Source organism: Hordeum vulgare, chromosome 5H (genome assembly GCF_904849725.1).
Source record: "Hordeum vulgare subsp. vulgare chromosome 5H, MorexV3_pseudomolecules_assembly, whole genome shotgun sequence".
Taxonomy (NCBI): Eukaryota; Viridiplantae; Streptophyta; class Magnoliopsida; order Poales; family Poaceae; genus Hordeum; species Hordeum vulgare.
The window spans coordinates 395,024,953-395,049,348 of NC_058522.1; the positions used below are offsets into that span (position 1 = coordinate 395,024,953).

At 42.5% G+C, this 24,396-nt stretch overlaps 1 pseudogene; it reads left to right on the forward strand.

Annotated features, from left to right (window-relative positions):
* Positions 1–15,578: 15,578 nt before the first annotated feature.
* LOC123396761 lies at positions 15,579–22,185 on the forward strand (annotated as a pseudogene).
* The last annotated feature ends 2,211 nt before the right edge of the window (positions 22,186–24,396 follow it).

The following is a 24,396-nucleotide window of genomic DNA, read 5'->3' on the forward strand; positions in this document are numbered from 1 at the left end:
TAACTACTTATCTAAGCATTTTAAATGAGGCTGAAAATGACATATAGCATATCCCAAACGACTCCCCGCATTAACTTTGTCATCCATCCAGATCTGTCCTAACCGCATTTTATGTTTGTTAAATGGAAAAACAAAGTGGTTCATGTGATTCTACTCGCCGTTCTAGTCCATTTACATATATGGCTCATCTCCCACGGAGCTATGGTTAAATAACTACGAACTAAACCATTTCTATCACGTCGACACGCAAACCGATGCAAACAACATGGCTAACATTGATAAATATGCATGGGAGTTAGAAAATATTAATCTAAGTGAAAATCTGGTCAAGTTACATATATAACTCGTTGCGATCCGACGCACAGTTTAACACTACGGGCGTTTGAAAATGAGGTATTTTTGTGAAAATACTAAATTCGCAAAAACCTAAAAAAAACTAACGGGCCGAATCTGCAAGCGCAACGGGACTGTCTAGCGCTCAGTGCGCGTCATAGGGCACATAGAGGGGGGTTCTCACCTCGGGTCGATTGGGCCTGCTGGAGGAGGTTGGCCATGGGGCCCGCTGAGCCGAGGGGCTGGGCCGCGTGGGGAGAGCTGGAGCTGGCTGCGCCCAGCTAGGCCAGCTCGGGGCACGAAGCCCATGCGAGGGTGGGAGGGCGAGCGCTGGGCGCGTCGTGCACCTTCCGCTGGAGTGAGGCCACGAGGCCACGGCGATGGCTCTAGTGAGGCACGAGGACCGGCGGGGCTCGGGTCTCCGTGCGGCAGATTCGGCGGGGCATCGGCCAGATTCAGCGACGAGGGGACGGCTTCGGGAATCACGACAGCGGGCAACACTGGCGGGCAGAGCTCCGATGTTCCAGCGGGGCGAGGGCCCAAGGAGGCGACGGATCTCGGGCATGGGCTCTCGCAGCTCGAGGCAGCGACTTCCGGCACGGGCTCCGGCAGCTCGAAGGCCGGCAGTAGGTGTTGCGGCGGGCGGCTAGCAGCGGGATCCGGTGTGGCAGTTCAGAGCTGCAGCGCGGGATCTCCTCGGGGATCCTCCTCTTGAGGTTCGCCTCGGGCAGAGCGGGGCTTGCTCGAGGTGCTGCTCCCCTCGGGCTGGCGACAGCACTTGTGGCCGATTCGGGCCTGCCCGGGCCCGATATGGGCTCGGCGGGCCTAGGTGGCTGGGAGGAGAGAGGAGGTGGGATAGGTGGAGGCTAGGGTTGGTCTGCAAGGATTTCGAGGAGGGGCTGGGATTTGATGCCTATATATAGGAAACGGGCTAGGGTTAGTGTTTTTTAACTCCGATTTTGACCGTACGATCGTGATCGAACGGCCTCGGTAGCACCCTAGAGTTAGGTGGTTGTGTTAGAGAGGCTATGTGGGGAAGAGACGGAAAACGGGCAGCCCGGCATCATGGTTTTAAATACTGAAAACGTCCGAGAGTTGACCGGCTATAGTGCCACTATAGGTTTAACGGTTCGTGCATCATACGACCTCCGATTGTGATGAAATTTGGCAGACGGTCTACCTACATTAACATAAGACCGCACGCCATGTTTCGACCCAATCCGATAATATTTTTTGAACACCTTCAAAAACAATATTTTAATGATGTCGCGGGCGTGTGCGTGTGTGGTTTGACTCAAAACGGTCAATGACACAAATGGAGAGAACCGGTAACAACTAATGGATGCAAGTTTTGAAAACTGGCGGCAACGGAGTGCTGATGCAATGCATATGAATGATGCGGTGATGGATGCGACAAACAAATAATCACAGGGCGGCAACGGAATAAAAGGGGAATCTTCTCGAACGTCGGTCTTGGGCTGTCACAAGTGGTCTTTGTACCGCTACCAGATCTTGGTCAGGGCTCAGGCATCAGATAGACAGACTCGGGCTCGCAGTAATAGGCTCGGAGAAGTTCTCTTCGGGCTAGGGAACGAGATGACGACATCCGCCTCTGGCTCGGGAGAAGATGACCTGGAGGCGATGATGAAGGAACTGGGACTCACCGAAGACGATTGGATGATGTGGCGGCGCAGTAGGACACGGTGTAGCCCGAGGCAACCAAGTGGATGGCTATTGCTAGGGTTCATAACGAAAAACCCTATAGTCAATTCTGGTTTTACAAAAACATGAGGGCAGTTTGGGACCTTGCATAGAAAGTCAACATCCGCTCATTGGAGGACAACCTTTATACCATGCAGTTTTCATGCTTGGGGGGACTCGGAGTGCATGATGGAAGAAGGACCTTGGGACTTTAGAGGGGATGCAGTGGTGATTGTGCCATTTGATGGATTCACAAAACCCTCGTCGACCAAGCTGGATAAACTGGAGATCTGGGCTCAAATCCATGATTTGTCGGACGGTTTTGTATCACAGATTCCGTCTTTAGCTTCCAAGATCGGAGAGATGGTATATGCAGAACCAGCTTCACATGACTTTGAGGGTAATTTTTTTCCGGGTGAGGGTGAAGATTGATGTCAACAAAAACACTCAAGAATGTCGTCTCGTTGAAAGTTGGGGGCAAAAGGATGATGTTTCGTGTCAAATATGAACGTCTCCCCAATTGGTCTTTGGTCTGTGGTTGCCTGAGGCACTTGTACAAGGAGCATGGTGATGGTGTTCATCCTCCTTCTGCACTAGTTTTCAAGAACCTCAAAGAAACCTGGTTTCGCGGGCTAGGCATTGGGCCAGGAGGGGCGAAGAGAAGATGCAATGCCTCGAGCCAACGGGGTCAGAAGGGACATGCAGAGACGAAACACGGCCCTGACATAGATGAAACCATGACGGAAGCTGACACCAACAGGAAGAGGACACAGGAAACAGATATGGCAGTCGATGCAAGCAAGGTTCTTGCCATCACGGAGGGAAACATTGGAGCTGGGACGCTGGATCTTTCCACCCACCATGCCCTTATGAGCCCTCCTTTGAAGCAAGACCTGGAAAGGGCCAAGATGGGAACCGGAGGAGACCAGGACAACCACGAGAAGAATGCAAATAGGACCAAGGATAAAACTCAAGATGCAACATCAGTGGGTTGCCGGGTGGAGTACCGCCGGGCGCAGTGAGTACCTTCAGCTGGAATTGTCATGGTGCGAGCAAAGCTCCGACAGTTAGGGAGCTATGCGACTTTTCACGGAAGTTTGCCCCTACCCTACTTTGTATCATTGAAACTCGGCTTGATAGAGCAAGGGTAGAAAGTCTAGCTAGTACTCCCTCTGTTCCTAAATATAAGTCTTTCTATAGGTTTCACTAGTGAACTACATACGGATGTATATAGACATATTTTAGAGTGTACATTCACTCATTTTACTCCGTATCTAGACCATTAGTGAAATCCCTTAAAAGACTTATATTTAGGAACGGAGGGATACTATTGGCTTTGATAATTCTTTTGCTGTCAGTAGTCAAGGTCGGAGTGGAGGCCTTGGAATTTTCTGGAACAACTCTATAAAGTTAGAGATTTTGGGTTACTTGATGTATCACATTGACTGCACCATCGATGAACCTAGCCATGAACCACGGAGGGCCACATGCGTCTATGGAGAGGTGATACGTCTCAAACGTATCTATAATTTTTGATGATTTCACGCTGTTATCTTGCCTTCTTTGTATGTTTTATGTATCTTTTTATATCTTTTTGGGACTAACTTATTAATTCAGTGCCAAGTGCCAGTTCCTGTTTTTTTTGTGTTTTTGACTCTTTTCAGATCTGATTTTGGAACGGCGTCCAAACGGAAGAAAAACCCCGAAATGATTTTTTTCCCGAACGGAAGAAGTCCAGGGGGCTTTTCGGCCAAGCCAGGTGGGCTCCAGGGAGCCCACAAGCCCCCACTCCGCCACCAGGGGGAGGCGGCGGTGGGCAGGCTTGTGGCCTCCTTGGCCGCCCCTGACCTAGATCTTTGGCCTATAAATTCCCAAATATTCCGCAAAAAATCAGGGGAGCCTCGAAAATACTTTTCCGCCGCCGCAAGCTTCCGTTTCCGCGAGATCTCATCTAGAGACCCTTCCCGGCGCCCTGCCGGAGGGGACTTTGGAGTTGGAGGGCTTATTCATCATCATCATCGCCCCTCCAATGACTCGTGAGTAGTTCACTTCAGACCTACGGGTCCGTAGTTAGTAGCTAGATGGCTTCTTCTCTCTCTTGGATCTTCAATACAAAGGTCTCCATGATCTTCATGGAGATCTATCCGATGTAATCTTCTTTGGCGGTGTGTTTGTCGAGATCCGATGAATTGTGGACTTGTGATCAGATTATCTATGATATATATTTGAGTCTTTGTTGATTTCTTTTATGCATGATTTGATATCCTTGTAAGTCTCTCCGAGTCTTGGGTTTTGTTTGGCCAACTAGATCTATGATTCTTGCAATGGGAGAAGTGCTTGGTTTTGGGTTCTACCATGTGGTGACCTTTCCCAGTGACAGTAGGGGCAACAAGGCACACATCAAGCAGTTGCCATCAAGGGTAAAAAGAAGGGGTTTTTATCATTAGTTTGAGATTATCCCTCTACATCATGTCATCTTGCTTAAGGCATTACTCTGTTCTTATGGACTTAATACACTAGATGCATGCTCGATAGTAGTCGACGTGTGTAGTAATAGTAGTAGATGCAGACAATATCAGTCTACTGGTTTCGGACGTGATGCCTATAGAAATAATCATTGCATAGATATCGTCACGACTCTGCACAGTTCTATCAATTGCTCGACAGTAATTTGTTCACCCACCGTCTACTTGCTTTCATGAGAGAAGCCACTAGTAAACACTACGGCCCCCGGGTCTATTCACATCCATCGTTTACAACTCCACTTTTACTTTGCTTTCTTACTTTGTTGCTTTCAGTTCTCACTTGGCAAACAATCTATAAGGGATTGACAACCCTTTCATAGCATTGGGTGCAAGTTTTTGTGTTTGTGCAGGATCTTGAGATACTCCTCCGCCGGATTGATACCTTGATTCTCAAAATTGAGGGAAATACTTACCTCCGCTATGCTACATCATCCTCTCCGCTTCGAGGGAACACCAATGCAGAAGGATTCCTGGTGCCGTCAACGTGCCCATTTCTGGTGCCACTAGAAGGTCTTTTGTGCAGTAGCATAACGGACATCAGAAGTATTTCTGGCACCTTGCCGGGGATACACAACAAACATCAAGAAGTATTTCTGGCGTCGTTGCCGGGGAGGAGAAATCAAGATCTATCCAAGTAGGTCTCACAAACTCTTCTCTTAGATTTACTTTTGTTGCCAGTTGCCTCTCGTTTTCCTCTCCCCCACTTCACATTTGCCGTTTTCATTCGCCTTTCTCCTTCGCCGTTTTCTCTTGCCCTTGTTGTTTTCCTTTGCCGGTTTCTTGCTTGCTTGTGTGCTTGTTTGTTTGTTGAAGACATCATGTCTGAAAACACCAAACTTTGCGACTTCTCGAGCACTAATAATAATGATTTTATTAGTACTCCGATTGCTCCCGCCACTAGTGCAGAATCGTATGAAATCAACGCAGCTTTGCTGAATCTTGTTATGAAAGAGCAATTTTCTGGCCTTCCTAGTGAAGATGCCGCATCCCATCTCAATACCTTCATTGAGCTTTGTGATATGCAAAAGAAAAGAGATGTGGATAATGACGTGATTAAGTTGAAACTTTTTCCTTTCTCGTTGCGAGATCGCGCAAAAACTTGGTTTTCTTCTTTGCCTAAAAATAGTATCGATTCTTGGGATAGGTGCAAACATGCTTACATATCCAAGTATTTTCCGCCGGCTAAGATCATCTCCTTATGTAACGATATCATGAATTTCAAGCAACTTGATCATGAACACGTTGCACAATCTTGGGAGAGGATGAAGCTTATGATTAGAAATTGTTCCGCTCATGGCTTGAGTTTGTGGATGATTATACATATCTTTTACGCTCGCTTGAATTTCGCTTCTCGCAATATCTTGGACTCCGCCTCAGGTGGAACGTTCATGGAAATCACGTTAGGAGACGCTACAAAACTCCTACACAATATCATGACCAACTACTCTCAGTGGCATACTGAAAGGTTGCCTGCTAGCAAAAAGGTGCGCGCTATAGAAGAGATTAACTCGCTTAGTGCTAAGATGGACGAGTTGATGAATTTGGTTGCTAGTAGAAATGCTACCGTAGATCCTAATGACATGCCACTATCTTCTTTGATTGAGAGTAGCAACGCTAGTTTGGACGTGAATTTTGTTGGTAGGAACAATTTTGGCAACAACAATGCTTTTAGAGGAAACTATGTTCCTAGGCCTTTTCCTAGTAACTCCTCTAACAATTATGGCAATTCCTATGGCAACACTTATGGAAATCACAACAAATTAACCTCTGATCTAGAGAGTAATATCAAAGAGTTCATCAACTCTCAAAAGATTTTCAATGCGTTCATAGAGGAAAAACTACTCAAAATAGACGATTTGGCTTAGAGCGTTGATATGATGTCTTGTGATATTGATGCTTTGAAAGTTAGATGCGCTCCTCCCAAGATCAACTTGAATGAAACTTTGAAAGCTATGCGTATCTCCATGAATGAGAGCAAAGAAAGAACCGCCCAAATTCGCCCTAGACATGAATGGTTTAAAAGGGTGCGTTCTAGTGATGCAAATCATGAAGATCTTAAAGTGCTTGGTATGTCTCCTCTTGAATCTTTGTTTTCGCGTGTCAAACCTACTTATGGAGGGGCTGGATATGAATCCACTTTGGTTGAAAAACGCCCCAATGATTCGGAGTCCACCTATCTTGATGATAAAGGTGTGGAGAGTGGAGTAGAATAAGTCAAAATTTTGGGTAGTAATGAAACACCCACTTTGGATTTCAAGGAATTCAATTATGATAATTGCTCCTTGTTTGAATGCATTTCTTTGATGCAATCCATTGCAAACTCTCCACATGCTTATAGCCAAAGTAAAGCCTTTACCGCGCATATCATAGATGCTATGATGAAATCTCTTCAAGAGAAGCTCGAACTAGAAGTCTCTATACCTAGAAAACTTCATGATGAGTGAGAACCTACTATCAAAATCAAGATAAAAAACTATGAGTGCAATGCTTTGTGTGATTTGGGTGCTGGTGTTTCCGCGATTCCAAAGTCTTTATGTGATATTCTTGGTTTTCATGAGATTGAAGAGTGTTCTCTTAATTTGCATCTTGCGGATTCTACCATCAAGAAGCCCATGGGGAGGATCGATGATGTTCTTATTGTTGCAAATAAGAACTATGTACCCGTGGATTTCATTGTACTTGACATAGATTGCAATCCTTCATGTCCCATTATTCTTGGTAGACCTTTCCTAAGGACTATTGGTGCTATCATCGGTATGAAGGAAGGGAATATTAGATTTAAATTTCCTTTAAAGAAGGGCATGGAGCACTTTCCTAGAAAGAAAATAAGATTGCCTTATGAATCTATGATGAGGGCTACCTATGGTTTGAGCACCAAAGATGACTATACGTGATTCCATCACTTTCGCCTAGCTAAGGGCGTTAAACAAAAGCGCCTGTTGGGAAGCAACCCAACGAATCTATCTTTTTTTCTTTCTGTTTTGTGTTTTCCACACTTTCATAATTCTGTTATGATTGTGTTTTTTGTGTTTCTTTTTGCGTTTGTGCCAAGCAAAACCGTTATGATTAGTCTTCATGATGATCGTTTGGTCATGCTGGAAAAGACAGAAACTTTCTGCTCACGAAAAGAATTGTCATTTTTTATATGTAAGAGCTTTTGAGTTGATTCTTTTTGCTGCTGATTGCTACACAAATTATTTAGACTTCCGTAAGTTTTCAGAATTTTGGAAGTATCAGAGGTATACGAAACATACAGATTGCTACAGACTGGCCTGTTGTTAACAGATTCTGTTTTTGTTGTGTTGGTTGCTCATTTTGATGAAACTATGGATAGTATCGGGGGGTATTAGCCATGGAAGATTGAAAGTACAGTAACCCAACATCAGCACAAGTAGAATTTAAGTTTGCTATAGTACCTAAGGAAGTGGTGGTTTGCTTTGTTGTACTAATGTTATCACGAGTTTCTGTTTAAGTTTCGTGTTGTGAAGTTTTCAAGTTTTGGGTGAAGTTCTTATGGACAAAAAGATAAAGAGTGGCAAGAGCTCAAGATTGGGGATGCCCAAGGCACCCCAATAGATTCAAGGATGCCGTAAAAGCCTAAGCTTGGGGATGCCCCGGGAAGGCATCCCCTCTTTCGTCTTCAATCCATCGGTAATGTTACTTGGGGCTACATTTTTATTCACCACATGTTATGTGTTTTTGCTTGGAGCGTCTTGTATCGTAGGAGTCTTTTTGTTTTGTTGTGTCACAATCATACTTGCTTCACACCTAGAGAGAGATACATGCACACACCGTGATTTTGTCGAGCTTCACTTATATCTTTTGGTAGACAATTCAGCTCTCATGTGCTTCACTTATATCTTTTGAGCTAGAAACTTTTGCTCTATGAGCTTCACTTATATATTTTAGAGCGCAGAGGTGCGTGGTTTGGTAGTTGATCTATGCTTTGAAAGTAGTCTCAAAGGGGGTAGTTATCCAAAGGGATACGAAAACTTCCACCTGCATGTGCATTGAATAGTTAGAGAAGTTTGATTCCTCTCAATTAGTTTTGAGTTGTGGTTATGGTAATATTGAAGTCATGCTAGTAAGGTGTTGTGGATCTAGAAATACTTGTGTTGAAGTTAGTGATTCCCGTATCATGCACGTATGGTGAACCGCTATGTGATGAAGTCTGAGCATGATTAGTATATTGATTGTCATCCTTTGCGTGGCGGTCGGGATCGCGCGACGGTTTATACCTACCAACCCTTCCCCTAGGACTATGCGTTGAATGGTTTGTTTTGATTACTAATAAAACTTTTGCAACAAGTATATGAGTTCTTAATGACTAATTTGAGTCCATGGTTTAGATGCACTTTCACCTTTTACCATCACTGTCTTCTTAGTGCTGTGCAACTTTAGCCGGTGCACAAAACCCACCATTAGCCTCCCTCAAAACAGCCACCATACCTACCTACTATGGCTTTTTCAAAGTCATTCCGAGATATATTGCCATGCAACTACCACCATGACATGTGCTACCACGTCTACATTGCCTTTGCACGATCGTAAGATAGCTAGCATTATGTTTCCATTGATGTCTATGCCATGCTAGATCATTGCCACAGTACACTACCGAAGGCATTCCATATAGAGTCATAGTTGCTCAAAGTTTTGAGTTGAAAGTGTGATGATCATCATTATTGGAGCATTGTCCCATGTGAGGAAATAAAAGAGGCCAAAGAAGCCCATAAAAAAGAGGCAAAAGAGCCCACCAAAATAAAAAAAAAGAGAAAAAGAGAGAAGGGACAATGCTACCACTTTTTCCACACTTGTGCATATTGAGCACCATGATCTTCATGATTCAGAGTCTCTCGTTTTTTCACCACCATATAGCTAGTGGGAAATTTTCATTATATAACTTGGCTTGTATATTCCAATGATAGGCTTCCTCAAAATTGCCTTAGGTCTTCGTGAGCAAGCAAGTTGGATGCACACCCACTAGTTTTCTTTAAGAGCTTTCACATACTTGTAGCGCTAGTGCATCATTTGTATGGCAATCCCTACTCATTCACATTGATATCTATTGATGAGCATCTCCACAGCTCATTAATATGCCTAGTTAATGTGATTATCTTCTCCTTTTTGTCTTGCAACCTCCACCACATTCCACACCATCTATAGTGCTATAACCATGGCTCACGCTCATGTATTGCGTGAGAGTTGAAAATGTTTGAGAAAGTAAAGGTGTGAAACAATTACTTGGCCAATACCGGGGTTGTGCATGATTTAAATTCGTTGTGCAATGATGATAGAGCATAGCCAGACTATATGCTTTTTTAGGGATAACTTTCTTTTGGCCTTGTTATTTTGAAAGTTCATGATTACTTTGCTAGTTTGCTTGAATTATTATTGTTTCCACGTCAATAGCAAACTATTGTTTTGAATCTAATGGACCTGAACATTCACGTCACATAAGAGGAATTACAAAGGACACCTATCCTAGGTAGCATGAAAGCATCAAAAATTCATTCTTATCACTTCCCTACTCGAGGACGAGCAGGATTTAAGCTTGGGGATGCTTGATACGTCTCAAACGTATCTATAATTTTTGATGATTTCACGTTGTTATCTTGCCTTCTTTGTATGTTTTATGTACCTTTTTATATCTTTTTGGGACTAACTTATTAATTCAGTGCCAAGTGCCAGTTCCTGTTTTTCCGTGTTTTTGACTCTTTTCAGATCTGATTTTGGAACGGAGTCCAAACGGAAGAAAACTCCGAAATGATTTTTTCCCGAACGGAAGAAGCCCAAGGGGCTTTTGGGCCAAGCCAGGTGGGCTCCAAGGAGCCCACAAGCCCCCACTCCGCCACCAGGGGGAGGTGGCGGTGGGCAGGCTTGTGGCCTCCCTGGCCGCCCCCTCACCTAGATCTTTGGCCTATAAATTCCCAAATATTCCGCAAAAAATCAGGGGAGCCTCGAAAATACTTTTCTGCCGCCGCAAGCTTCCGTTTTCGCGAGATCTCATCTCGAGACCCTTCCCGGCGCCCTGCCGGAGGGGACTTTGGAGTTGGAGGGCTTCTTCATCATCATCATCGCCCCTCCAATGACTCGTGAGTAGTTCACTTCAGACCTACGGATCCGTAGTTAGTAGCTAGATGGTTTCTTCTCTCTCTTGGATCTTCAATACAAAGTTCTCCATGATCTTCACGGAGATCTATCCGATGTAATCTTCTTTGGCGGTGTGTTTGTCGAGATCCGATGAATTGTGGACTTGTGATCAGATTATCTATAATATATATATGAGTCTTTGCTGATTTCTTTTATGCATGATTTGATATCCTTGTAAGTCTCTCCGAGTCTTGGGTTTTGTTTGGCCAACTAGATCTACGATTCTTGCAATGGGAGAAGTGCTTGGTTTTGGGTTCTGCCATGTGGTGACCTTTCCCAGTGACAGTAGGGGAAGCAAGGCACACATCAAGTAGTTTCCATCAAGGGTAAAAAGATGGGGGTTTTATCATTGGTTTGAGATTATCCCTCTACATCATGGCATCTTGCTTAAGGCGTTACTCTGTTCTTATGGACTTAATACACTAGATGCATGCTGGATAGTGGTCGACGTGTGGAGTAATAGTAGTAGATGCAGACAGTATCGGTCTACTTGTTTCCGACGTGATGCCTATAGAAATAATCATAGCATAGATATCGTCACAACTATGCACGGTTCTATCAATTGCTCGACAGTAATTTGTTCACCCACCGTCTACTTGCTTTCATGAGAGAAGCCACTAGTAAACACTACGGCCCCCGGGTCTATTCACATCCATCGTTTACAACTCCACTTTTACTTTGCTTTCTTACTTTGTTGCTTTCAGTTCTCACTTGGCAAACAATCTATAAGGGATTGACAACCCCTTCATAGCGCTGGGTGCAAGTTTTTGTGTTTGTGCAGGATCTTGAGATACTCCTCCGCCGGATTGATACCTTGGTTCTCAAAACCGAGGGAAATACTTACCTCCGCTGTGCTACATCATCCTCTCCGCTTCGAGGGAACACCAATGCAGAAGGATTCCTGGTGCCGTCAACGTGCCCATTTCTGGCGCCACTGGAAGGTCTTTTGTGCAGTAGCATAACAGACATCAGAAGTATTTCTGGCACCTTGCCGGGGATACACAGCAAACATCAAGAGGCTCATACTCACCGCAGACAGCAAACATGGGACGTTTTTAAAGGCATTGTTAGCCTAAGTCCTTACCATGGGTATGTTTTGGCGATTTTGATGAGGTTTTACATTCGCAAGAACACCAAGGCATCGGAGTGCGCAGCAATTCAAAAATTTAGGGATTCAGGGATGTGGCTGATGTGTGTATGTTGATGGACCTGGGATATCGCGGCAATTTCTGGACTTTTGAGAAAAAGGTAACAGGAGGCAGTTACACAAGGCTGAGGCTTGACCGAGCACTTGCTTCAATGGACTGGTCATAGAGGTTTAATAACGCCAGCGTGAGACATCTGACAGCAAAAACATCAGACCATGATCCCATCCTCCTTGAGCTTGGTGGCGGCGACCTTAGACCTCCATCGAAACCACCCTTCTGATACGAGTTGATGTGGGAGAAACATGAAGAGTGGCGGGACACTATTACACAGTACTGGGGGAATGGGGCACCGCCGACGAGCATGGCGGAATTGCGCTCAAAACTTTCTGATGTATCACATAGCCTGGGCGTATGGAATCGAAACACTTACGCAGTGTGAGAAAAGAAACAAAGAACCTGACGGCTGAGCTCAAACGTTTGCGTGGGGACCCGACCAGGATGGGTCCTTCTCACCCGGAAATCAAGATAAATGAAAAACTAGTGGAGTTGTACCATCAGAAGGAGATGATGTGGCGTCAACGATAGCGACTAAACTAGTTAGCCTCGGGGGATAAGAACACTAAGTTTTTTTTTCATATACGTGCAAATATGAGAAGGAAGAAAAGCATGCTAAAAAGCGTTGGAAAATTCTCTAGGGGTTCTGATTGATGAACCAGGGGTTCTCAAAACCATGGTTTCAGACTTCTATAAGGACTTATACACATCGGAGGGCACTGGTGGAGTGGGCCAGGTGTTGCAACATGTTCCTCTTGAAGTTACCTAGGATATGAATGATATGCTCCGAGCTCAGTACACTCATGAGGAAGTGAAAACTGCCCTCTTTCGGATGTTCCCGACCAAGGCCCCAGGAGTTGATGGTTTCCCCACACATTTTTACCAGAAGCACTGGGGTATCTATGGTGAAGTGGTCACATTGGCGGTTCTGAGAATTATCAAGGGAGAGGAGAGTGCTGAAAGCATCAATGACACAGTCGTGGTACTTATACCGAAGGTGAAAAATCCTACTCTTCTTGCTCAGTTCCATCCAATCAGCTTATGCAATGTTATATATAAGATAGCATCGAAGGTTGTGGCAAACAGGCTGAAGCAGATCCTTCCTGATATTATATCTGAGGAATAGTCGGCCTTTGTTCCAGGTAGACTAATCACTGACAATATCATATGTGCTTATGAGTGTCTACATTTTATGAAGAGAAGCAAGGTCAAATCTAATAGCCACCGTGCCCTCAAATTGGACATGATGAAAGCATATGATAGACTAGAATGAGCTACCTTCAAGCTATCATGATTAAGCTGGGTTTTAACCAGGAATGGGTAAGCATTGTTAGGAACATGATAAGCTCGGTGTCCTTCTCAGTATTGTTCAACGGTGAGAAACTTGAACCTTTCAATCCTTCTCGGGGTATCAGACAGGGAGATCCAATATCCCCTTATCTATTTTTGATCGCAGCAGAGGGACTCTCGTGCCTCCTCAAATCTAGTTCTCAATCACCCACGCTCAATGGGATCAAGGTGGCGCCGACTGCCCCGACAATCAATCACCTCCTATTTGCGGATAATAGCCTACTGCTGTTCAAAGCTATAATGAGGGAGCTATGGAGGTATCAAACCTGCTCGAAATATATTGCAATGCATCAGGTCAAAGGGTGAACCGTACGAAGTCATCAATTTTCTTCAGCAAGGGGTGTCCGTAACAGTTGAGGAACAACATCAAAGGGACTCTCAACATCCAAATTGAGTCACTTAGTGAACGTTACTTGGGCATGCCGACTGATGTGGGTCAGTCCAGGATGGGCACATTCAAGTATTTAAGAGACAGAGTATGGGACAAAGTTAAAGGCTGGATGGAGAAACTTTTATCAGGTGCAGGAAAGGAAGTTCTAATTAAAGTTGTGGCCCAAGTGCTGCCAGTTTACACAATGGCCTGCTTCAGGCTGCCAAGGGGACTCTACGACAACATAACATCAATAACCAGGCAGTTTTGGTGGGGTAGCAAGGAAGGGAAGCACAAGCCTAGCTGGGTGGCTTGGGATGTGTTGACACTGCCGAAACACCTGGAAGGCCTGGGGTTTAGAGACATGGAATTCTTCAATCTCGCTCTCCTAGCACGTCATGCATGGAGAGTTTTGAGCGAGCCATAATCGCTAAGATCCCGCATTTTGAAAGCAGCATACTTTCCCCAGGTGGAACTATTGGACGCCGAACATGGCATCCGACCTTCACAGATTTGGAGGGCCATCCTTGACGGGCGCGATATGTTGAAGCAAGGACTCATCCGCAGGATTGGAAATGGAAACACAACCGAAATTTGGAATCACAACTGGCTGCCGCGGCCGGGGAAGCTGAAACCAATATTTTCATTACTACCGAACCCACCTCGTGTGTGGTTTCTGAACTCATCAACGCTCCAGAGGCTGCATGGAACGAACATCATGTTCGTCAGGTTTTCCTCCCGATAGATGCTGAATACATTCTTCCAATTCCATTATGCACAAGGAATGTTGAAGACTTTTGGGCATGGAATGGTGATAAACAAGGAACCTTTTCAGTCAAGTCCGCATACAGGATCGTACTGCAAACCAAGCTTTCGAGGGAACAATGGATTGATGAGCAAGCAGGTGCTTCGCATGAAGGCCAACTGAGCTGCGAGTGGACACAGATTTGGGGCGTTGATGTTCCGTCCAAAGTAAAAAAATTATTGTGGAGGTTGGCACAAAGTTCAATTCCTACCTCGGACCTGCTCCAACATAAGCATATGTCCACGTGTGATGCCTGCCGCCTATGTGGGGCTCCGGATTCTTGGAGGCATGCTATGCTAAATTGTGCAATGGCCAGAAGTGTTTGGGCTTTGGCTGACGAGGAGCTAGTTGAGCACATGAGTCAATATGATATGGATAACACACAAGATTGGGTCTTCACACTGTCAAAACACCTCCCCCATGATCTGTTTGTACGCATGGTGATCACAATGTGGGCTATCTAGTTTTTGAGACGGAAGGCGATTTATGAAGATATCTTTGAGAGTCCCATGTCGACACATATTTTCATTCAGTCTTACTACAATGATATCAAAATCATACGGAAACCTACCACCTCTCAAACTTTCAGTGGCACAGCAAGGACTTGTGGCTGGATTCTGCCTCCAATGGGCTTGATCAATATAAATGTTGATGCAGCGGTTGCGGTGAGTCGGGGCAGAATTTTCGATTTCGTCCGAAAAAAATGGTTTCTCAACGAATTTCGTCCATCTCGTTCTGGCCCGGTATCTGTGTGTTCCGGCCCAAAAAATCCGGCCATTTTTTAATATACAGCCCGGTCCGTGGTGAAGTACAGCCCACAGATACCTCCCATTGATATAAAAGCAAAAACTCATCTTCTCCTAACCCTAAATTTTATTTTCCCCTTCTCCATCCCACTGAACGGCGGCTGCAGGCAACGGGAGCGAAGCGAGCGAGGCGGAGGCGCGGTGCAGGTGCAGCCCCGCCTCTTCCCATCCACCTGCTGGCAATGGGAGTGCAGCGAGCGAGGCGAAGGCGTGGTGCGGCCGTGCAGGTGCAGCGCCTCCTCTTCCCATCCGCCTCTTGCCCTTTTCCCAGCGCGGTGCAGCCGTGCAGGTGCCTCTTTCTAGCGCGGTGCAGGTGCAGGTGCAGGCGAAAACACCATGGAGAGTGGTCGTGCCGACCAGGTTGCAGGTGGAGGCTCCGGCGTCGACCGGCTCGACAGGTGCAGCAACATACGGCAAGCTGGACAAGGTATTGTCCGTGTAATCCTATAGATACATATCTGCACATTTCCTTTGGTTAAGCATGTAGTTTAGGGGACTTGTGCAGGGCGTGATGCAGATGGGATGTGGGCAGATGGGATGCAACAGGCCTTGTGATTTAAAATTTCTGAATGATGGCAAATAAAGTTGATCTTTAGGTCATGCTTTAATCTGTAGGTGATGGAAGCGCACCCTATCTTAATAGGGTGAGCAGCGATGAAGCGAGAAGGAGGGATAATGGCAACCATGACAATGGAAGGGAGACAACTTGGAAAGGTCTACATTCTATTAATTGTTCTTAATTGTTTTTCTATGAATATTATGATCCTTTTAGAGAGGATTTTTAAAAATCTGTATACTCATGGTTAATTTTGTTTTATGCCTTATTCTCTTTTACTTGATATTCTGAAACATTTAAATAAAAAATGTGTTAATTCTGTTTATAGTTAAAATTATGCTAATTATGTTTGTTATGTCTTGTTATCTTTTTACTTGATGTTGTTATGCATTTAGAGAAAAATGTGCCAATCTGTTTTTTCTTCCTTATTGTTTTCACTTGGTGTTATGATGCATTTAAAAATGAAATGTTGCTTATTCTGTTGTAAAAATTGTGATAATTCTTGTTAATGTCCTTGTTCATTGTTTTTTATTGCTTACTCATTTTTTATTTCATTATGACGCATTTAGAGTAGAAATATTGTTTATTCTGTTGTAGCTATATACTATGATGCATTGCATGTTGTTTCAATTTTTTATATATAGGGCTTGTAAGCAATGACATCTATTATATCTGGAACCATGGCCCCACGTTTGGTGGAGGATTTAATTGTCGGTACTGCTCCCTAATCAATAGAGGAGGAGCTGCAACCCGCTTTAGGGAGCACCTTGGAGGTATACCTGGTGAAGTGAGGGAGTGCCCCAATGTTCCAGGAAATGTGCGTCCTGCAATGAGGGACTCCCGGGATGATGCAAGGCGGAAGAAGAGGGAAAAGAAAAATCGTAGACTTCGCTTGGAACGGGATATCATGGAAGGGTTGTACCATGGAGAAGGGGTGATAAATATTGAAGATGATGATGAACAGATTCAGACCGTGCTTCTGGAGTCCCTAAGAGACAAGAATGTCTCTTGTGCAGTTGAGAGGAGGCGTGGGAGTGGGAGTGGTGTTCGTGTGTCTCTTGGGAAACAAAGCATCACATCATACTTTGACAAGGAATTATCGAGTAACAAAGTATCAATGCAGCCAAAGATCAACACTGCTTTGAATCCTGAGTCAGAAGATGTTCTTGGGCAAGCTTGGGCAAAGTTTTTTCATGCTAATGACATTGCTGGTCTGAAAGCAAATTGTCCCTATTTTCGAGCGGCAGTCAAGATAACTCAAAACCTTGGACCAGCTCCTGTTCCAACTGCTAAGCAGATTGATGGGATATATTTGGACAAAAATTATGAAGAAGTTGAACAGTGGCTGAACATTTTCAAGCAAGATTGGAGGAACTATGGTGTAACTGTGATGTGTGACTCATGGACACGGCCTACCGGTATGTGTCTCATCAATTTCATGGTGTATTGCAATGCACGGATATTCTTTCATAAACCTATCGACGCTTCAGGTCAAACTCAGACTGCAGGTTAGTTTTCTAATGTTTCTGTATATTATGCTAATTATTTATGTTTATTCATTGCTATATCTGTATATTATGCTTTATTCTGTTTTTACTTTATATCATGGTGCATTTAGAGTTGAAAATCAGCTATTTCTGTTTATTCATCGCTATATCTTTATATTATGCTTTATTCTGTTTTTTACTTGATATCATGGTACATTTAGAGTTGAAAAATCTGATATTTCTATTTAATTGGCAGATTTTATCTATAGAGAGATCAAAAAGGTTGTTGTAGAAGAGATAGGATCTGAGAATGTTGTTCAAATTGTAACCGATAATGGGTCAAATTACAAGAAAGCATGTAAAACTCTGGTAGAACAACCAGAGTTTAGTCATATTGTTTGGCAGCCATGTGCTCCTCACACTGTTAACCTCATGCTTAAGGATGTTGCTAAGTTTCGTGAGGTTGACATGATAGTTAAAAGTGATAAGCAGATATGTAGATTTTTCTATAATCACAATAACCTGCATGATAGCATGAAAAAGAACATTGGTGGTGAACTCATAAAACCGAATGAGACCCGGTTTGGAACGGTGTTCATGTTCCTGGAGAGTTTTCATTGTAAGAAAGATGAGTTTAGGAAATGGATGGTGTCCGATGATTGGAAGGGAAGTATTTGGAACAATACTGCTGATTATGTGTTTGCTGAAGAGTTGCTATCTAGTAGTATGTGGTGGGCAGCTTTAGAGTGGGTTCTTGCTATGCTAGAGCCACTCTACAAAGCCCTTAGATATGCTGATACACAAAAGAGATGCACCCTATCTGGATTCAAAAAGAGTATGATGACAACCATACAAAAGTTGGAAAGTCATCTTGGTGGTGGGTCACAGATGTTTCATAGAGTCATGAGCAAGGTGTCCAAGAGGATCGATGCTATGCAAGAAGGCACACTATTGGTTGCAGGTAGTTACAAAACTAACTAAATTTGTATTATGCTGCTCTCTTTTCATGGGTTTAACTTATTTTGGTCTTCCTTCTCCTATGTAGCTGTTGTCCTTGATCCTTACACACATTATCAGATCAACATGAGCAACATTACGGACTATGCTTCTGCACTAACAAATGCCATTGAGAAGATAGCAGACCCTGAGATCGTTGTTTTAGCCATTGATGAAGTCAGCACTTATAGGGAATGTCGTGAAAGGTTTGGCCAAAGGTTAGCACGTTCTTCTGCAGAGAAAATGTCACCAAGTAAGTTACAATACTGCACTTGTAATATTTTCCCTGTTTTTCTCTATTTTCATATGTATTTGTTTTTCTATTTTTTCCTTCGTTTTTCAATGGTTTCTTTTCTCCTTTGTTTTTTTTCATTTCCATCTTCCATTCTTTTTTACACTTGTTTATTTGGTTTTTTATATCCTTTTTCCTTTGATTTATTCTTTTATATATGGCTTCCGTTTATTTTACTTTTGTTGGTTTTGATTTCACATTTTTTATATCCTTCACTTTTTCTAATATATATTTAAATAATAGTATATTTTTTCATACATGGTCAACATTGTTTCTGTACATATTTTGAATATTTTTCAAATGCTTGTTTAGCATTTTTAAATACAATATTAATATTATTATTATTACATGGCCAACATTTTTTCTATACACATTACCTTTTCAAATGCTTGATTATCATTTTAATACATGGTCAACATTTTTCTGTACACATTATAAAAATTCAAATGCTTGATTAACATTTTCAAATACTTATATAAATTATAATCAAATACTTGATTAACATTTTCTAAATACATGATCAACTTCTTTCACACAAAAGCGGCTTAAAACTGAAAGCTTTACCCGATTTTGGAAAACTTCCAGTTTCAAGCGGGTTTTGGGAAGCTTCTCGAAGTTTTCAGAAGGTTTTTCTTCCTATTTTCTATTTTTTTCTGGGCAATCTTTTTTAATATCTGTTTCTATCTTTATTTTTTATTTCCTTTTATATTTATTTTAGACAGTGATAGGTACCAAACGTTATGTGTTTAAGGGAGGTTCCCGAACGATTCCTATCAAGCGCTCGAACGAACGATTTCAGCCCAGATCACCCCTTGCATGCAAGAATTTTTTTACTTCCTTCGTTCCTAAATATAAGTCTTTTTATAGGTTTCACTACGAGACTACATACATATGTACGTAGATACACCTTAAATTATAGATTCATTCATTTTACTTTGTATGTAGTCCCCTAATAAAATTTCTAAAAGACTTATATTTAAGAACGGAGGGAGTAGAATGCATGCAAAGTTGGCTCGGTCCTTTTGCATGCATGCATTTATCAAGCAGTTTCAATCATACATGCATATTAGAACAAAATTGATGATGTCAGCAATGATTTCATTGATTTCAAAAATCTACGATGTCTTGTAGCTTAAACCGTTGATCCGATTGAATGTTTTTTCATTAAAGATTCGTCAAGATGAGAGATTCGAAACCAAATCCCATGTTGATATGTCTCGATGATTTTTTTAGAACAAAATTCACCATGCTCAGACAACGTTAGTTATCACGTCTGTGATACATAAATTACTATCTTGTTTATATAGAAATTCCTGGGAACAAAAATGGTCCTCAAACATTTTCCACACGTGCAAATGAACTAGAGGACAGAAAAGCTGACGTCATCATATGTTCTTCGTATTTTGGAACTTCAAAATGTTTTGTATCTCAACCCGTCATTTCGATTGAAAAATCATTTTCACATAAAAACTCACTCGCGACGAATTTATCGAAACTAGATCTCATGTTGTTATGTTTTGATGATTATTTCGGATAAAATATTACCACTTTAAGTAAGTTATCAGCTTTGCCGTGCACATATTGCCATGTTATTTACACATAAGTTACCAGGGTACGTTTTCAACAAGCTTTTCTCCACTTAAATTTACCAAAATTATCAAGTATGCGGTGCATATGTCACCATGTTACACACAACAGTTATCGCGGCACATTTTCAACAACTTTTTTCTCCAGGTCAAAATTACCGTCGTGTTCGTACCGTACATACATTATCATGTATGTGCTATGTATGTTATCATGTTATTTACATGAAAGTTAGAGGGGTATGTTTTCATTAAAGAAATTGGACCAAAAGTTAGTGAGATGTTTGTACGAAAGTTATGAAGTATATGATGCTTATATTGTCATCCTCCTTACACAAAAGTGAAAGGAGTATGTTTTAACCTTTTTTCCTCGATCAAGTTACTTTCGTATTTATAACTAAGTAATCAGGTCAAGATTTGTATATTACCATGTTATTTCACATAATTTATCAAGGATGTGTTAACAACAACTTTTTCCCTAGTCAAAAGTTGCTAGCATATTTGTATGTAAGTTATAAGTTCTTGCGTATATTACATGTTATTTACACAAAAGTTAGCGAGGTATGTTTTCAATAACTTTTTTCCCTGAATTAAGTTATCGTAGTGTTTGCACCTAAGTTATCAGTTTGTGGTGTGTATGATACCATGCTATTTACACAATAGTTATCGGAATATGTTTTCAATAATATTTTTAGGATCAAAAGTTATTGCGGTGTTTGTACGTGAGTTATCTAGTCTAAGGTGCATATATTACCATGCTATTTACATAGAAGTTATTGGAGTATGTTTCACCTTTTTTTTCCTTTGGGTCAAACTTACCATGACGTTTACATGTAAGTTATCAGGTCCGTGGTGTGTAAATTACCGTGATATTTATACAGAATTTATCGGGGCAATATTTCAATAACTTTTTTTGTTGTCAAAAGATCATGTAGATACTACTACTACTACATTTTAGCTTAGTCGTAGTATATGTAAGTTCCAACGTTAAATGCAATATACCCCCAATCTAGTCCTCATTATTGAGATTGCGAGTTAAACACTCACCTCCATCAATATTTTAGTATAAAAATTGACAAAAATAAAAAGCAATAGTAGAGTACTAGCATTCTAATCTAAATAGATAACGACAACTAAAAATTTGAGAAACAGAAAAAAACAGATGAAAAATCTAGAGACAGTAAATTAGGCAACGCTCTCAGAACAATCTTGGTAAAATAGTTTTTTATATTAATACAATGGTAAAATAAGAGTCAAATGGTTTAGTTTGCATTTGATTTACAACAAGTATAATGCGTGGAGGAGAGACCACAGTTCAAACTCAACATAGGAACTATTTTTCTCCCTCCGGCAAGAACTAAATTCAAGTGTTACTATTTTTTCTGAGGAAATTTGAGTGTTACCATTGTTTTTAGACATAATTCGAGTGTGACCAACACCTAATAAAAATAAAAATAAATTCGCGGCTGCATCGTAGCAGTGTCCTACTCGCTGTAGTAATAAACTATCTAAAGTAACTAGCCTCCATCTAAAAAAAATTAAGATCGGTCCAGACGGTTACCAAGGATAGCGAAGGTTCATAGATCGATTCCAGACATCACTCATTTATTTTAAAAAATGAAACCAACGAGCGCCGGCGGTTTTGAAACGTATGATGAAGGAAGCGTTTGGACCTATTGTTGAATTCCGAAAGTTCAGAAATTACATTTGTCATTTCAATTTTCCTTTTCATATTTTTCTGAAATATGTGGACTTTTTTTTGAATACATGAACTTTGTCAATTTTGTAAATTTTGTTAAAAATCCGTAAAATTATTTGATTTTGTGAAAATGACGAACTTTTTCCAAACTTGTGAACTTTATTTCTCAAAATGGATAATTTTTTTCTAATCTGAAAATTATTGGGTAATTCTGTGTACTTTTAAAATTTGTATTTTTCTTTTAAATTCATGAACTGTTTTCAAAATCAATGATTTTTTTTGCAAATCGCTGAACTTTTTCAAATCTACATTTTTTCCCAGAATCCGTGAACTTTTTTCAAATCATGATTTTTTATACTCACTAACATTTTTCAATTCTGTGCTTTTTCAGTTAATGAACTGTCTTCAAATTTGTGATTTTTTTTCTAGACGCTCCTTTTTATAGTCAACGGTCAAACAATCAACAGTTCAGCCGCAAAAAAAAACAATCAAGAGTTGACCGCTCAACCGTGAACGAGCGAAGGAAGCAACAAGCAGAGCAAGTGAGCTCTTTTCTTTACAAGATCATCACTAATCATTCATAGCAAGAAGCTAGTAAGCTCGTTGGGCCGGCCCAAGCGTGTCGCTTCGTGGGTGTCAGTTGTGCCAAGGGGCGCCTGAAGCGCCGGCTGTGCAAAGAGGCGCCTGAAGCGCTATTTAGGAGCTCTTTGATTCATTTATCAAAAAAAAGGAGCTTTGTGATTCATTTGTAAAACGAGAATGCTAACTTCCAGTCGACTCGAAGTTAGCGACAGATCTACACAATCTGGATCTCGTCCATTTCGGATCGAACGATCGCCGTTCAAAGTGAACACCAGCTTCAGAGGGAGAAAGAGAAAGGGGACAGTTGGCCGTCACCTTGGTCTCATCCCGGATGGAATCTAGGATGGCTTACTACTCCGCCATCTCCTTGGCTTGGGCGATGGCCAACTATGCCTCCGTCTTCGCCATGTTCAAGCCCGGAGCATGGATCTTCGGGTCATCCTCCTTCGCCGGCTCGTCCTTCTCCATGAATCCTGCACCTCCTCCTTCGATTGCTCCTCCTCCTCCATTTCCGGTGAGTCCGGAGGGAGACCCGCAACGATGCGGGCGGCGCCCCGAGCCCGGATCTCCGTCTAGATCTGCATACGGCGCTCCGACGTGAGCTGAGCGTAGGTGGTGATCCTACGACGGACCATACTCAGGCCGGAGAGCAGGGGAGAGGAGGCGGATGGGCTCGGGTGGCGATGGAGGGAGGAAGGAGGTGGAGACGTCGTCCGACTTAAATAGCTGGCTATGGCCTCACGAGGTTAGTCAGAGTGGCGTCATGCGATGTTCACACCACGACGACGATCAAAGCGCCCGTGGGACCTTCGGGTTTTCGGGCGAGTCCGCATGAGGCCACGCCGTTAGGCCGACGTGGCGGGCGTGCCCGGACGCGCACGTGCTCTTCATATCCGTTCCATATTTAGACTAGAGGGTACCGGTCAACCCAGGCATTTGGGACCTATTTAAGGGGTCCGATTAGGTTGATTTTTTTACGATCGATCAGTGATCGAACGGCTTGTCCGGACGTTTGAAATGAATACGAGGGGTCCAGCTGTAAATGTTAGACGGTGCCACTCAAGCGCTGGTGCCGGATACTTTGGGCAGCAAAGATTGTGCCTAACATTTTTCTTTGCAACATTTTGGAAATTTGTCCTAGGATGTGTACTGTGTACATGTAACGATTAGATGCAGGGTGTAACGATTAGATGCAGGGTGTGAGGTGTAGAAGGGCACTTTCGGCTTTAATCCATGTTCTTTATGATTGAAGTTCTGAACCTTGGTCTCAAGTTAAAATATTGAAGGTAATTCGTGAAAGAAAAAAATGTTGGGCACGTAGTGGTTGCTGACGACAGGGTTGGAGAGAAGGTGGGTGTGGCGCTCGGCGTTTGCTTGAACCGAAGCAGCGGCCAAGTTTATATCATTTTTTTTTTCAAAAATAGAAGTGCCTGGGAAGCCGTTTCAGGCATAAGCTGATGTGACAGACCTTGGCTTGAAGTTTTTTTGTAAGGATCAGTGAAACGCTACGCAAACTACTCCCTCCGTTCTTAAATATAGGTCTTTAAATAGATTTCACTAGTGGACTACATACCAATGTATATAGACATACTTTAGAGTATAGATTCACTCATTTTGCTCCGTATGTAGACTTCTAGTGAAATATTTTAAAAGACTTATATTTAGGAACGGAGGGAGTACAACTTAACTTGCTGGATAGAAAGAGCTAAAGCTGGCAATTGAATAAGAGCACCCTACTTTGAAAGGGTGCACCTCAGTAAGCATTCTTTATAGAAAAGAGTTGTGTTTGCATAAAGCTATTCCCGGCATTCACATCAGCAACTATCGGTAAATCCAACGTCAGAACCTAAGGCTAACTCCAACACAGATCATCAAATCGTCTTAAAAGGTTTGAATTGAAACCAAGCCAGGGGAAATTTAGGTTCTAAAGTTGGATTCATGGCGACACTCTGCATGTCC